Source organism: Hemitrygon akajei, chromosome 10, assembly GCF_048418815.1.
Source record: "Hemitrygon akajei chromosome 10, sHemAka1.3, whole genome shotgun sequence".
Taxonomy (NCBI): Eukaryota; Metazoa; Chordata; class Chondrichthyes; order Myliobatiformes; family Dasyatidae; genus Hemitrygon; species Hemitrygon akajei.
In genome coordinates this window covers 118,791,279-118,807,467 of record NC_133133.1, presented here as the reverse complement: position 1 = coordinate 118,807,467, position 16,189 = coordinate 118,791,279, and positions in this window count along the sequence as shown.

Genomic DNA, 16,189 nt, shown 5'->3' with positions numbered 1-16,189 from the left:
TGGACCAACGGAGGCTGCAGTGAGCATACAGACACTGTCCAGTCTGTCTCAGGCTCATCGCTTCCTTCCATCCAGTCCACGTTCACCATGTGTTAGTTCAGGAAGGCTTTCACAATAGAACAAGGAAATACAATATAATCAGTGTCGTTTTTCATGGATTCTATTATATTTCTTTGTTCTTCTGTGAGTGCCTGCAAGAAAATGAATCTCAGGGTTGTAAATGGTGACATACATGTACTTTGATAATAAATTTACTTTGAACTTTGATAATATCATCAAGAACACCTGTCATCCTGTCCATTCCCTTTTAGAACATAGAACATAAAACTGTACAGCACTGTACAGGTCTTTCGGCCCATAATGTTGTTCTGGCCTCTGGCCCTTTAACCTACTCCAAGAACAATCTAACAGCCCCCCACACACACTGCTCTCCATTGTGTGTGTGTGTGTGTGTGTGTGTGTGTGTGTGTGTGTGTGTTTGTGTGTGTGTGTGTGTGTGTGTGTTTGTGTGTGTGTGTGTGTGTGTGTGTGTGTGTGTGTGTATGTGTGTGTGTGTGTGTGTGTGTGTGCGTGTGAGTGTGTGTGTGTGTGTGTGTGTGTGCGTGTGAGTGTGTGTGTGAGTGGAGTCATCGGGGCGCCGTCATGACAAGCTTTTTGCACCGATCTTTTTGGTGATTGCTCATCGTACGGCGTGTCTTGGGCATCTGAAACCTGGCGGAGCCCATCCCTCTCCAGGTTTTTTTACGAGGTCGAGTTGCTAGCTCGACACTCAACCCAGCCGGATTCGAACTCGGGACCTCTCCCCCCCGAAGTCCAGCACTGATGCCACTACGCCTCCATTTTCTATCAACTCTTAAAAAAGTTTCTTAAATGTCCCTAATGTATCTGTCTCTGCCAGAATCCTGGCGGTGTGTTCCACACATCCCCATTCTCTGTTCTCTGTGTAGAAAACCTACCTCTGACATCTCCCCCCACCCCCCCGATACATTGCTTTTTCCAATCACCTTAAAATGATGACCCATCATATTAACCGTTTCTGCACTGGGAAAAAGGGTCTCTGGCTGCCAAGCCTGCCTAGGCCTCATCATCTTGTCCACCTCTATCAAGTCATATATCATGATCAAGTCAGTCTATCTTCTATCTTTTATAACTCCTGGGAGAAGATTCAGGAGCTTGAAAGCCCAGACTCAAGAACAACTTCTTCCCCACTGCAATCTGACTTCTAAACCACCCACCTGTTTCACATCCTGCTGCCATATTCTTGGTCTCCTAACTCAACCTCCCTCGGTTATTGTTGATTGCACGACAATACTTTGCAATGCCTTGTTATTTCTGCACTGTATTTATTGTTGTATTTACGATTATCGTGTACACTGCTTACACGGTGAGCTTCATGAGAGCAAGGAACACGTGGTGTATGTGATAACTAGCTACTCTGAACCTGGTTGCTGCACAGGCACATAACAACAGCAGCCATCTGGCCCATAGAGCCTGCTTTGCCTTTCAATAAGATCATGGCTGATCTCGTCATGGATTTGACTCTACCTACCAACTTCTTCTCCATAATCCTTAATTCCCCTGCTATGCAAAAATCTAACTATGTCTTAGACATAGTTAATGAAGTATTCTACTGCTTCCCTGGGCAGAGAATTCCACAGATCCACTGCTCAGAAAAAAGCAATTTCTCTTTGTCTCCATCCAGAATCTATTCCCCTGAACCTGGAGGCTCTGTCCACTAGTTCCTTCTCTCTTCCCAGTGGAAACTACTTTCCTGCCTCTACCTTTCATCATTTTATATGTTTCAATAAGATCCCCTTTCATTCTTCTGGTGTGAACACACAATCCAAGTAAGCATAGTTTAACATTTAAACCATCATTTCAACCATCTGAGTTCCACCATCATTAAGGACCTTCAGCACCCAGGACGTGCCGTCTTTTCATCACTAGCATCAGGGAGGAGGTACCGGGGACTGAAGACACACACTCAGCATTTTAGGAGCAGCTTCTTCCCCTCCACCATCAGATTTCTGAATGGACAATGAACCCAAGAACATCATCTCGCTATTTTGCTCTCTTAGTTACTTATTTTGTATGTTACTTACTATAACTTAAAGTAATTTCCTTTTTTATGTATTGCACTGTACTGCTGCCACAAAACAACACATTTCATGACAGGACACCAAAATTGCAGGTCAGGCAGCATCTATGGAGAAGAATAAGCAGTCAATGTTTCGGGCCAAGACTGGTCACCAGGTTATAACATGCCTACAGATTACTAACCCTGACCGGTATGTCTTTGGAATGAGGGTGTAAACCAGGGCAACCAGAGGAAATATGTAGTCACAGGGAGAACATACAAACTCCTTACAAACAGCAGTGGGAATTGAACAGTGATCTTCTGTTCAAGGACTGCAATAACACTACACTACCATACCACCCTTAATAATTTGTTCGATCATTCGTTATGTGCCGTGTCGTATGATGTGGGTGATCATGGCCTTTCCATGACCATGACTGGTCTTGGCAAATTTTTCTACAGAAGTGGTCTGGTATTGCCTTCCTCTGAGCAGTGTCTTTACAAGACGGGTGACCCCAGCCATCAATACTCTTCAGAGATTGTCTGCCTGTTGTCAGTGGTCACACAACCAGGACTCGTGACGTGCACCAGCTGATCATCCACCACCCGTTCCCATGGCTTCAGGTGACCCTGATCGGGGGGCTGAGCAGGTGCTACTCCTCGCCCAAGGGTGACCTGCAGGCTTGCGGAGGGAAGGAGTGCCTCACACCTCCTTTGGTAGAGATGTATCTGCACCGGCAAAAACCCAGGATAGATCATTAGTAAGGGTGGCATGGTAGTGTAGTGGTTAGTTCTACACATCACTGCACCAAGATGACTTGCTTCGATTCCAGTTTGGTGGGATCTGAAGTGGTTACTGAGATTAGAGGTGCCCAGCGTGTGTTATTGTGAAGTGATGGAGGCCCGCGAGGTTCTCAGCGTTCCTCCCTCACTATGAGTGGCCATGGGCTGGATAGAAAGAGGCTGTCACTTGGGTACCACCAGGAAAAGGTGACAATAACTCAAAGTACATTTATTAGCGAAGTATGAATACCATACACCATACAACCTTGAGATTTATCTTCTTGCAGGCAGCCACAAAAGGAAGAAACAATGGAAAACCCTCACGCCACAAAGACCATCAACACCCAACATGCAAAAAAAAGAACAACTGGTACAAACAATTAAAATACACAAATAATGTACAGAACACGAGCCGCAGAGTTCCCGAAAGTGAGCCCACAAGGATGGAAGCAGTTAGCGCTGAGGTGAGGAAAGCGAGTAGTTTACAAGAACGTTGCCGGGACTTGAGGACCTAAGTTATAGTGTCACTGTAAATGGCTTCCCTCTGTCAGCCTTTCCAAGCACAAAATCTGGCCTGACTTCCCAGTTCTGCTACACTTGGAAACAATTGATTTAACAGGAACTTTCAAGAGGAAATCAGAGAAGAACTTGAAATGTAAGAGGACGGGACTGGGAGGTTACGTGGAGTGTTCTGATTCACTGAGCAGAAAGCTCAATCAGTTACCTCCCGGCATCGATAGCAAGAGCTCTCTTGTACTCAGCTCTGATCCAAAGCTAAGCAGGGTCAGGAGTCACTCTGCTTGGCAGCTGATGGTGCCTTGTCATAAAGATTTCCAGCAGGATTTATTTTTAGAGACAAGCCACTAGACAAATCCCTCTTGCCAGTTGCCAGTGCCCTTTGGCAAAAGGTCTTGGTGTGATAATGAAAACAGCTTCATTGACCATGAGAGTCAATCTCCAGAAGGAAAAAAAAACATTCCAGCCCGTTTCAGATTCAGCAGCTTAAATTATGTCCAGTCGGAACTCGGAGAGATCCTGTTTGGACTGAAAGCAAATTCATTCACCATCAAAACCCCTGGCTTACAAGTCACAGATGTAATGAATCTTTAATGAAGGAACATGCTGTATTCTCTGTACCCATCTCTGTGTTTATAGTCATTTTACAACTGTGGAACACTCACTGCCCGCAGGGGCTGCACAGTAGCGTAGTGGTTAGCACGATGCTCTACTGTACCAGCGATTCCTGCTGCAGCCTGTATGGAGTTTGTATGTTCTCCCTGTGACCCTGTGGCTTTCCTCCGGGTGCTCCGGTTTCCTCGCCCAGACCAAAGACACACTGGTTGGTAGGTTAATTGATCATTGTAAATTGTCCCATGATTAGGCCACGAATAAATTGGAGGGTTGCTATGCTGTGCGGCTCAAAGGGCCAGAAGGGCCTATTGCACGCTGTTTGTTAATAAATAAATAAATAAATAACTTGGCACCTCCTGAACCTGATAAAGTTGTCACTGAGTGTACGTTCCTGGTCTTCTGCTGGTGTAGCCCATTCACTCAAGGTGTTCTTCTGCACACCACTGATGTAACGTGGGATCGTTTGAGTTACTGTCACCTCCCCGTCAGCTTGAACCAGTCTGGCCATTCTCCTCTGACCTCTCTCATGAACAAGGCATCTTCACCCACAGAGCTGCCGCTCACTGGATGTTTTTGTTTCTCACACCATTCTCTCTAAACTCTGAAACTATCCCAGCAGATCAGCAGTTTCTGAGATACTCAAAGCACCCCGTCTGGCACCAAGTATCCTTCCATGGTCAAAGATCACACTTCTTCCCCATTCTGATGCTTGCTTTGAACAACAACTGAAATTCTTGACCATGCCTGCATGCTTTAATGTATTGTTTGGCTGCCAGATGATTGGCTGATTAGATATTTACATTAATGAGCAGGTGCACAGGTGTAATAAAGTGGCCACTGAGTGTGTGTATGTGTTTACGGTGATCTTATTAGAAGCAGAGATTTATGGCGTATCGGCTTCTCAGCATCATAATAGTTTTCCAGATATTCCATTTTCGTTTAGAGCTCAGCAACTGGACATGGATATATTTCATGCACGGTCTTATGACTGAACCTTCGCCTCTTTGGACCCTGCTTATTGTGTGTCAGTACATTCATGAAGACAGTGTGATGGGTCAAGTCCAAATCCAGGTCACTAAGCACAAAGCCTGTTACAGGGCCTTGACCCGAAACACAGACCATCCCTCTGCCTCCACAGAAACCGCCTGACTATAAGACCATTAGACATAGCAGCAGAATTTATTCATTTGGCCCAATGAGTCTGCTCCACCATTCCATCATGGTTGATTTATTATTCCTTTCAACCCCATTCTCCTGCCTTCTCCCTGTAACCTTTAATGCCCTGACTAACCAAGAACATATCAATCTCCACTTTAAATGTACCCAATGACTTTGCCCTCTTGGCCATCTGTGGCAATGAATTCCACAGATCTACTACACTCTGGCTAAAGAAATACCTCCTTATCTCTATTCTGAAGGGAGGTCCATCTACTCTGGAGCTGTGTCCTCTCATCCCAGACTCGCCCACAACAGGAAACATCGAAACTATCCAGGCCTTTCAATATTCAGTAGGTTCCAGTAAGACTCCCCCACCATTCTTCCAAACCCCAGTGAGTGTGGGCCCAGAGTCTGCAAATGCTCCTCATACGTTAACCCTTTCATTCTCGTGAACAGCCTCTGGACCTGCTGAGTTCCTCTGTCAGTTAGTTCTGTGCTTCACATTCCCCATCTGTAGCCTCCAGTGGCTACAAATCCAGTCTGACCTTACAGTTCTGTTCTGAGGAAATGGGAAATTGGGAGATCGGGAAATTGCTTTACTATTGTGACATGTACCGAGGTAACACCCAACATAATCAAAGACCCCACCCCCTGTCATTCTCTCTTCCCACTTCTCCTTTCCCGCCAGAAGATACACAAGCCTGAATTTGCGTTCCACCAAGTTCAGGGACAGCTTCAATCCCGCTGATATAAATTATAAAATTCAGATTCAGAAGCTGATTACTGCTTTTTGTTTACATTTTAAGAACTGAAGACTAACTGAGTTCTATTTATGGTCAGAAGTCAAACAACTTAGTTGGAAGTTTACTTACAACTGTTTAATCTTCCAAGTGGCAGCTGCTGTGTTTAGAAAACAAGATTAGCAAACAAGCAAGGACTGAATATCCCTCACAAGTGTAGGGTCAGTGTAAGTGTGTGGTTAATGGTGGTGTGAACTCATGGATTGTACTAAAACTGCTTGGCTAATTCTGGAGCTCAGATTTTTGGAAGAATAACTAAGGTGTATCCCGTGCTCTTGGACTTCCCTTGACGTCAAGTGGAAACCATGAGACTTAGGCCCATTTGGCCCATCGAGTCTGGTGGAGAGAACTGACTTTGGACTGGTTTCTGTGGTAATGCCTTCTCAGAGGGAAGCCAAGATCAACTATCCATTTCAGGCTGAGGATAATTGCAATAGCCTTATGCTTTATTTTAGTGAGGACAGGGAGGTTCATTGAACGTTCTCCTGACGGCTCTAAATGCAGAGAAGGAGTACCAGAGGCAGAAGGTAGCATGGGTGCAGACACACCCAGCTCTCAGTCATCGGGCAAAGTCATTTGATTCCAAACAATTAGTTTATTGATCATTACACAATGTCTCTCTGGTGCTCACTGCTCCCTTCTCCTTTTTCCAGTCAGGGTTCCCCTCTCCCTCCACGTCCCACTCTCAGTCCACGATATCAGAATCAGGTTATCATCACTCACAGCTATCATGATTTTTTTAAAATTTTTGTGGCAGCAATACACTGCAATACATAAAATTACTACAGCACTGTTCTAAAGTCTCAGGCTCCCTACCTATATATATGCCTAAGACTTTTGCAGAGAACCTATACAGCAGCATGTACATACTTTAATTACAAGTTTTGCTTTGAGTTTGATGAAGCCACAATTGTCAACAATTATGTCTCCCCATCTGTCCGTCAGTAGCCATGGTTTCAAGGTTTTGCAAAGACTCCCTTTAATCGGCACAGAACAATGAGGAAATGCCTTGTGTCCTTGTTCCAGCTGGCAACTTTTTTTCCAGAAAATCTCCAAATAAATCTTTCTCAGCAAACCATTACAATTGACTCCACAACTCAAGCCTTTGGCATTATTTATTACTTATTTCTTTATTTTTTATTTGCAACATTGGTTGTGTGTCGGCCTTTGTGTGGAGTTTTTCATTGATTCTATTGCATTTCTTTGTATCTACTGTGAATGCCCACAAGAAAATTAATCTCAGGGTTGTATATGGTGGCGTATGTGTACTTTGATAATAAATTTTACTTTGAACTTTGAACTTACATCCTAAATCCAGCTTTTTGTTGAATTGCACAATTGAACCTCCTTCTCCTTCAGAGAGTCCCAACTTTTTGCCATTAACTAAGTAGTCCATAGACCCCAGGCTGGGAACCCCTGCTCTACCAGTGCTCAAACATGCACAGACTTCTATAACATTGTTCTTCATTGTACTTCCATTGTCAAATCTTTGCCTACCTATTGCCCTTGGTAGTCTCCTATTGTCCTTTACACAATTTGTCCAACACACTTTTGTATCATTAGCAAATTTAACAATCACACAATTAGCATTCCATTCATCTCATTCATATAAATTGTTAAACTCTGTGTGTGTGTGTGTATTTATGTGTGCATGTGTGTCTTTGAGTGTGTGTGTGTGTGTGTGTGTGTGTGTGTGTTTGAGTATGTGTCTATGTATGTGTGTCTGTGAGTGCGTCTATGTATGTGTATATGTATCTGTGTGTGTGTGTGTGTGTGTGTGTAGCAGAGAGAAGACAGGATAACGGGGTTGAGAAGGAAAATAAATCAGCCACGATTGAATAGGTTCAGGTTCAGGGACAGTTATTAACCTTCGACCATCAGGATCCTGAACCGGTGTAGATAACTTCACTCAATGATTCCACAATCTACGAACTCACTTCCAAGAACTCAACAATTTGTGCACTCAATATTATTGATTACTTATTTATTTGTTATAATTTATTTTTGTGTTTATACAATTTATCTTCTTCCACACATTGCTTGTTTGTCTGTCTGTCTGTGTAGCTTTTCATTGATTCTTTTTTTTTGTTGTGTCTACTATGAATGCCTGCAAGAAAATAAATCTCTGGGTAGCATACAGTGAAATAAACATACTTTGAACTTTAATTAGTGAAGCAGACTGAATGAGCTGAATAGCCTAATTCAGCTTCTCTGTCTTCTGGTTAAAGTGCAGAGATGCCGAGAAGCAGACAGTGCAATGGCGTAGATAACATCTTAAATATTCCGATTTAAATTGCAGACATGATTCGAAGTTGGCCCAAGATAGAATGCAGATAAAGTCATAACTGTTCTTATTACACACCTTCCATTCACGTTTATCTTCATTTGCAATGCACGTCCTCAGATTTCAATATTAGACAGTCATGTAAGATACAACCTGCTGGAACCTTTTTCTAAGCTTTACCTGTACACTAACATTTTTACACCTTCTCTTTTGTATTGCACAACTAAATAGAAACAGTCCAGAAACAATAAAGTACTTTAACTCAGAACAACCCGTCTGACAAACTAAACTTTTGATTGGCTCTTTTCCAAAGGGCACATGATATAACATTTTCCACTGAACTTTGAATGATAAACAAAACAAATATTTGTTTTTTTTAGCTATGATTGTGGAAAACAAGCCTATGGTAATCTCATCTAAATTGGTCATGCTCTCCTTACACTGGCAAGAGGCAAGCTGAGCTGTCACCTTTTCCGACAGAAGCTGATTTGAGTTCACGTCGTTCGATTGCCTCTAAATTCCATGCCCTATCTCACTTATCTCAAACTCTTGTACAAGTCTCAGTGCACCCAGGTTGTAACTTACTGACCTCTGAAGACTATGGAGTTCAAATCTGATGCCAGAATCTGAATCACAATTAGGTTTACTCTCAGTGACCACTTTCCCAGGAACGTCATGTACCTATTAAGTGGCCACTGAGTGTACGTTCATGGTCTTCTGCTGTTGTAGCCCATCCACTTCAAATTTAACGTGTTGTGCATCCAGAGATGCTCTTCTACACACCACTGACGTAATGTGGGGTTATTTGAGTTGCTGTCACCTTCCTGTCAGCTTGAACCAGTCTGGCCACTCTCCTCTGACCTCTCTCATTAACAAGATATTTTCGCCCATAGAACTACCACTCACTGGATATTTCTTTATTTTTGCACCATTCTCAGCAAAATTCCAGAAAGAATTTCAGGAGATCAGCAGTTTCTAAGGTACTCAAACCACCCCATCTGGCACCAACAATCATTCCACAGTCAAAGTCGCTCAGATCACATTTCTTCCCCATTCTGATGTTTGGTCTGAACAACAACTGAACCTCTTGATCATGTCTGCGTGCTTTTATGCATTGAGATGCAGATCATCCAGATCATTGATATAAATGAGAAACAGCAACAGGCCCAGCACCGATCCCCGTAGCCCACCACCGGTCACAAGCCGCCAGTCAGAGAGGCAACTGTCTACGACCACTCTCTGGCTTCCCTGAAGCTAATGTCTAATCCTATTTACTACTTAATCTTGAATGGCAAGCAACTGAACCTTCTTGATCTACCTCCCTTGTCAAATGGCTTGCTAAAGTCTATGTAGACAACACCCATTGCTTTACCTTTATCAACTTTTCTGGTATCTTCCTTGAAAAATCTTATAAGACTGATTAGACATGACTTACCACACACCTGTCTATCCAAATACTTACATATTTGATCCCTTAAAATTCCTTCAAATACTTACCCGCTACTGATGTCAGGCTCACTGGCCTATAATTTCCTGTCTTAATCTTAGAGCCTTGCTTAAACAGCAAAACGACATTATCTATCCTCCAATCCACTGGCACCTCATCTGCGGCTAAGGAAACGATAAATATCTTTGCTATGGCCCCAGCGACTTCTGCACCAGCCTTCCACAGGGTCTGTGGGAACACCTTGTCAGGGTCTGTGGGAACACCTTGTCAGGCTCTGGGGGAACACCTTGTCAGGGTCTGTGGGAACACCTTGTCAGGGTCTGTGGGAACACCTAGTCAGGCTCTGTGGGAGCACCTTGTCAGGCTCTGTGGGAACACCTTGTCAGGGTCTGTGGGAATACCTTGTCAGGGTCTGGGGGAACACCTTGTCAGGCTCTGGGGGAACAACTTGTCAGGCTCTGTGGGAACACCTTGTCAGGGTCTGTGGGAGCACCTTGTCAGGGTCTGTGGGAACACCTTGTCAGGGTCTGTGGGAACACCTTGTCAGGCTCTGGGGGAACACCTTGTCAGGGTCCGAGGGAACACCTTGTCAGGCTCTGTGGGATCACCTTGTCAGGGTCTGGGGGAATCACCTTGTCTGGGTCTGGGGAACACCTTGTCAGGCTCTGTGGGAACACCTTGTCAGGGTCTGGGGGAATCACCTTGTCTGGGTCTGGGGAACAACTTGTCAGGCTCTGTGGGATCACCTTGTCAGGGTCTGTGGGATCACCTTGTCAGGGTCTGGGGGAATCACCTTGTCTGGGTCTGGGGAACACCTTGTCAGGCTCTGGGGGAACACCTTGTCAGGGTCTGTGGGAACAGCTTGTCAGGCTCTGTGGGAACACCTTGTCAGGGTCTGGGGGAACACCTTGTCAGGGTCTGTGGGAACACCTTGTCAGGGTCCGAGGGAACACCTTGTCAGGCTCTGTGGGATCACCTTGTCAGGGTCTGGGGGAATCACCTTGTCTGGGTCTGGGGAACACCTTGTCAGGCTCTGTGGGAACACCTTGTCAGGGTCTGGGGGAATCACCTTGTCTGGGTCTGGGGAACACCTTGTCAGGCTCTGGGGGAACACCTTGTCAGGGTCTGTGGGAACACCTTGTCAGGGTCTGGGGGAACACCTTGTCAGGCTCTGGGGAACACCTTGTCAGGGTCTGTGGGAACACCTTGTCAGGGTCTGTGGGAACACATTGTCAGGGTCTGGGGGAACACCTTGTCAGGGTCTGTGGGAACACCTTGTCAGGGTCTGTGGGAACACATTGTCAGGGTCTGGGGGAACACCTTGTCAGGGTCTTTGGGAACACCTTGTCAGGGTCTGTGGGAACACCTTGTCAGGGTCTTTGGGAACACCTTGTCAGGGTCTGTGGGAACACCTTGTCAGGGTCTTTGGGAACACCTTGTCAGGGTCTGGGGGAACACCTTGTCAGGGTCTGTGGGAGCACCATGTCAGGGTCGGTGGGAGCACCTTGTCTGGGTCTGGGGAACACCTTGTCAGGGTCTGGGGGATCACCTTGTCAGGCTCTGGGGGAACACATTGTCAGGGTCTGGGGGAACACCTTGTCAGGGTCTGTGGGAACACCTTGTCAGGGTCTTTGGGAACACCTTGTCAGGGTCTGTGGGAACACCTTGTCAGGGTCTGGGGGAACACCTTGTCAGGGTCTGTGGGAACACCTTGTCAGGGTCTGTGGGAGCACCTTGTCTGGGTCTGGGGAACACCTTGTCAGGGTCTGGGGGATCACCTTGTCAGGCTCTGGGGGAACACATTGTCAGGGTCTGGGGGAACACCTTGTCAGGGTCTGTGGGAACACCTTGTCAGGGTCTTTGGGAACACCTTGTCAGGGTCTGTGGGAACACCTTGTCAGGGTCTTTGGGAACACCTTGTCAGGGTCTGTGGGAACACCTTGTCAGGGTCTGGGGGAACACCTTGTCAGGGTCTGTGGGAACACCTTGTCAGGGTCTTTGGGAACACCTTGTCAGGCTCCGGGGGAACACCTTGTCAGGGTCTGGGGGATCACCTTGTCAGGCTCTGGGGGAACACATTGTCAGGGTCTGGGGGAACACCTTGTCAGGGTCTGTGGGAACACCTTGTCAGGGTCTTTGGGAACACCTTGTCAGGGTCTGTGGGAACACCTTGTCAGGGTCTTTGGGAACACCTTGTCAGGGTCTGTGGGAACACCTTGTCAGGGTCTTTGGGAACACCTTGTCAGGGTCTGTGGGAACACCTTGTCAGGGTCTGGGGGAACACCTTGTCAGGGTCTGTGGGAACACCTTGTCAGGGTCTTTGGGAACACCTTGTCAGGGTCTGTGGGAACACCTTGTCAGGGTCTTTGGGAACACCTTGGCAGGGTCTGGGGGAACACCTTGTCAGGGTCTGGGGGAACACCTTGTCAGGGTCTTTGGGAACACCTTGTCAGGGTCTGTGGGAACAACTTGTCAGGGTCTGGGGAACACCTTGTCAGGGTTTGTGGGATCACCTTGTCAGGGTCTGGGGGAACACCTTGTCAGGCTCTGGGGGAACACCTTGTCAGGCTCTGTGGGAACACCTTGTCAGGGTCTTTGGGAACACCTTGTCAGGGTCTGTGGGAACACCTTGTCAGGGTCTTTGGGAACACCTTGTCAGGGTCTGTGGGAACACCTTGTCAGGGTCTGGGGGAACACCTTGTCAGGGTTTGTGGGATCACCTTGTCAGGGTCTGTGGGAACACCTTGTCAGGGTCTGGGGGAACACCTTGTCAGGGTCTTTGGGAACACCTTGTCAGGGTCTGTGGGAACACCTTGTCAGGGTCTGGGGAACACCTTGTCAGGGTTTGTGGGATCACCTTGTCAGGGTCTGTGGGAACACCTTGTCAGGGTCTGGGGGAACACCTTGTCAGGCTCTGGGGGAACACCTTGTCAGGGTCTGGGGGAATCACCTTGTCTGGGTCTGGGGAACACCTTGTCAGGCTCTGGGGGAACACCTTGTCAGGGTCTGTGGGAACACCTTGTCAGGGTCTGTGGGAGCACCTTGTCAGGCTCTGTGGGAACACCTTGTCAGGGTCTGTGGGAACACCTTGTCAGGCTCTGTGGGAACACCTTGTCAGGGTCTGTGGGAACAACTTGTCAGGGTCTGGGGAAACACCTTGTCAGGGTCTGTGGGAACACCTTGTCAGGCTCTGTGGGAATACCTTGTCAGGGTCTGTGGGAACACCTTGTCAGGCTCTGTGGGAACACCTTGTCAGGCTCTGGGGGAACACCTTGTCAGGGTCTGGGGGAACACCTTGTCAGGCTCTGTGGGAACACCTTGTCAGGCTCTGGGGGAACACCTTGTCAGGGTCTGTGGGAACACCTTGTCAGGGTCTGGGGGAACACCTTGTCAGGGTCTGTGGGAACACCTTGTCAGGCTCTGTGGGAATACCTTGTCAGGGTCTGTGGGAACACCTTGTCAGGGTCTGTGGGAACACCTTGTCAGGGTCTGGGGGAACACCTTGTCAGGGTCTGTGGGAACACCTTGTCAGGCTCTGGGGGAACACCTTGTCAGGGTCTGTGGGAACACCTTGTCAGGGTCTTTGGGAACACCTTGTCAGGGTCTGTGGCAACACCTTGTCAGGGTCTGTGGGAACACCTTGTCAGGCTCTGGGGGAACACATTGTCAGGCTCTGGGGGAAATCCTTGTCAGGGTCTGTGGGAACACCTTGTCAGGGTCTGTGGGAACACCTTGTCAGGGTCTGGGGAACACCTTGTCAGGGTCTGTGGGAACACCTTGTCAGGCTCTGGGGGAACACCTTGTCAGGGTCTGTGGGAACACCTTGTTAGGCTCTGTGAGAGCACCTTGTCAGGGTCTGTGGGAGCACCTTGTCTGGGTCTGGGGAACAACTTGTCAGGCTCTGTGGGAACACCTTGTCAGGGTCTGTGGGAGCACCTTGTCTGGGTCTGGGGAACACCTTGTCAGGGTCTGGGGGATCACCTTGTCAGGCTCTGGGGGAACACATTGTCAGGGTCTGGGGGAACACCTTGTCAGGGTCTGTGGGAACACCTTGTCAGGGTCTGGGGAACACCTTGTCAGGGTCTGGGGGATCACCTTGTCAGGCTCTGGGGGAACACATTGTCAGGGTCTGGGGGAACACCTTGTCAGGGTCTGTGGGAACACCTTGTCAGGGTCTGGGGGATCACCTTGTCAGGCTCTGGGGGAACACATTGTCAGGGTCTGTGGGAACACCTTGTCAGGGTCTGTGGGAACACCTTGTCAGGGTCTTTGGGAACACATTGTCAGGGTCTTTGGGAACACATTGTCAGGGTCTGTGGGAACACCTTGTCAGGCTCTGGGGGAACACCTTGTCAGGCTCTGTGGGAACAACTTGTCAAGGTCTGTGGGAACACATTGTCAGGGTCTGGGGGAACACCTTGTCAGGCTCTGGGGAACACCTTGTCAGGGTCTGTGGGAACACCTTGTTAGGTTCTGTGAGAGCACCTTGTCAGGGTCTGTGGGAGCACCTTGTCTGGGTCTGGGGAACACCTTGTCAGGCTCTGGGGGAACACCTTGTCAGGGTCTGTGGGAACACCTTGTCAGGGTCTGTGGGAACACCTTGTTAGGGTCTGTGGGAACACCTTGTTAGGTTCTGTGAGAGCACCTTGTCAGGGTCTGTGGGAGCACCTTGTCTGGGTCTGGGGAACACCTTGTCAGGCTCTGGGGGAACACCTTGTCAGGCTCTGGGGGAACACCTTGTCAGGCTCTGTGAGAGCACCTTGTCAGGCTCTGTGGGAACACCTTGTCAGGCTCTGTGGGAACACCTTGTCAGGCTCTGGGGGAACACCTTGTCAGGCTCTGTGGGAACACATTGTCAGGCTCTGGGGGAACTCCTTGTCAGGGTCTGTGGGAACAACTTGTCAGGGTCTGTGGGAACACCTTGTCAGGGTCTGTGGGAACACCTTGTCAGGGTCTGGGGAACACCTTGTCAGGGTCTGTGGGAACACCTTGTCAGGGTCTGGGGAACACCTTGTCAGGGTCTGTGGGAACACCTTGTCAGGGTCTGTGGGAACACCTTGTCAGGGTCTGGGGAACACCTTGTCAGGGTCTGTGGGAACACCTTGTCAGGCTCTGGGGGAACACCTTGTCAGGGTCTGTGGGAACACCTTGTTAGGCTCTGTGAGAGCACCTTGTCAGGGTCTGGGGGAACACCTTGTCTGGGTCTGGGGAACACCTTGTCAGGGTCTGGGGGATCACCTTGTCAGGCTCTGGGGGAACACCTTGTCAGGGTCTGTGGGAACACCTTATCAGGGTCTGTGGGAACACCTTGTTAGGCTCTGTGAGAGCACCTTGTCAGGGTCTGTGGGAACACCTTGTCAGGGTCTGTGGGAACACCTTGTTAGGCTCTGTGAGAGCACCTTGTCAGGGTCTGGGGGAACACCTTGTCAGGGTCTGGGGGATCACCTTGTCAGGCTCTGGGGGAACACCTTGTCAGGGTCTGTGGGAACACCTTGTCAGGGTCTTTGGGAACACCTTGTCAGGCTCTGGGGGAACACCTTGTCAGGGTCTGTGGGAACACCTTGTCAGGGTCTGTGGGAACACATTGTCAGGCTCTGTGGGAACACCTTGTCAGGCTCTGGGGGAACACCTTGTCAGGCTCTGTGGGAACACCTTGTCAAGGTCTGTGGGAACACATTGTCAGGGTCTGGGGGAACACATTGTCAGGGTCTGTGGGAACACCTTGTCAGGGTCTGTGGGAACACCTTGTCAGGGTCTTTGGGAACACCTTGTCAGGGTCTGGGGGAACACCTTGTCAGGGTCTGTGGGAACACCTTGTCAGGGTCTTTGGGAACACCTTGTCAGGCTCTGTGGGAACACCTTGTCAGGGTCTGTGGGAACACCTTGTCAGGGTCTTTGGGAACACCTTGTCAGGGTCTGTGGGAACACCTTGTCAGGGTCTTTGGGAACACCTTGTCAGGGTCTGGGGGAACACCTTGTCAGGCTCTGGGGGAACACCTTGTCAGGGTCTGTGGGAACACCTTGTCAGGGTCTGGGGGAACACCTTGTCAGGGTCTTTGGGAACACCTTGTCAGGGTCTGTGGGAACACCTTGTCAGGGTCTTTGGGAACACCTTGTCAGAGTCTGTGGGAACAACTTGTCAGGCTCTGGGGGAACACCTTGTCAGGGTCTGTGGGAACACCTTGTTAGGTTCTGTGAGAGCACCTTGTCAGGGTCTGTGGGAGCACCTTGTCTGGGTCTGGGGAACACCTTGTCAGGCTCTGGGGGAACACCTTGTCAGGCTCTGGGGGAACACCTTGTCAGGCTCTGTGAGAGCACCTTGTCAGGCTCTGTGGGAACACCTTGTCAGGCTCTGTGGGAACACCTTGTCAGGCTCTGGGGGAACACCTTGTCAGGCTCTGTGGGAACACATTGTCAGGCTCTGGGGGAACTCCTTGTCAGGGTCTGTGGGAACAACTTGTCAGGGTCTGTGGGAACACCTTGTCAGGGTCTGTGGGAACACCTTGTCA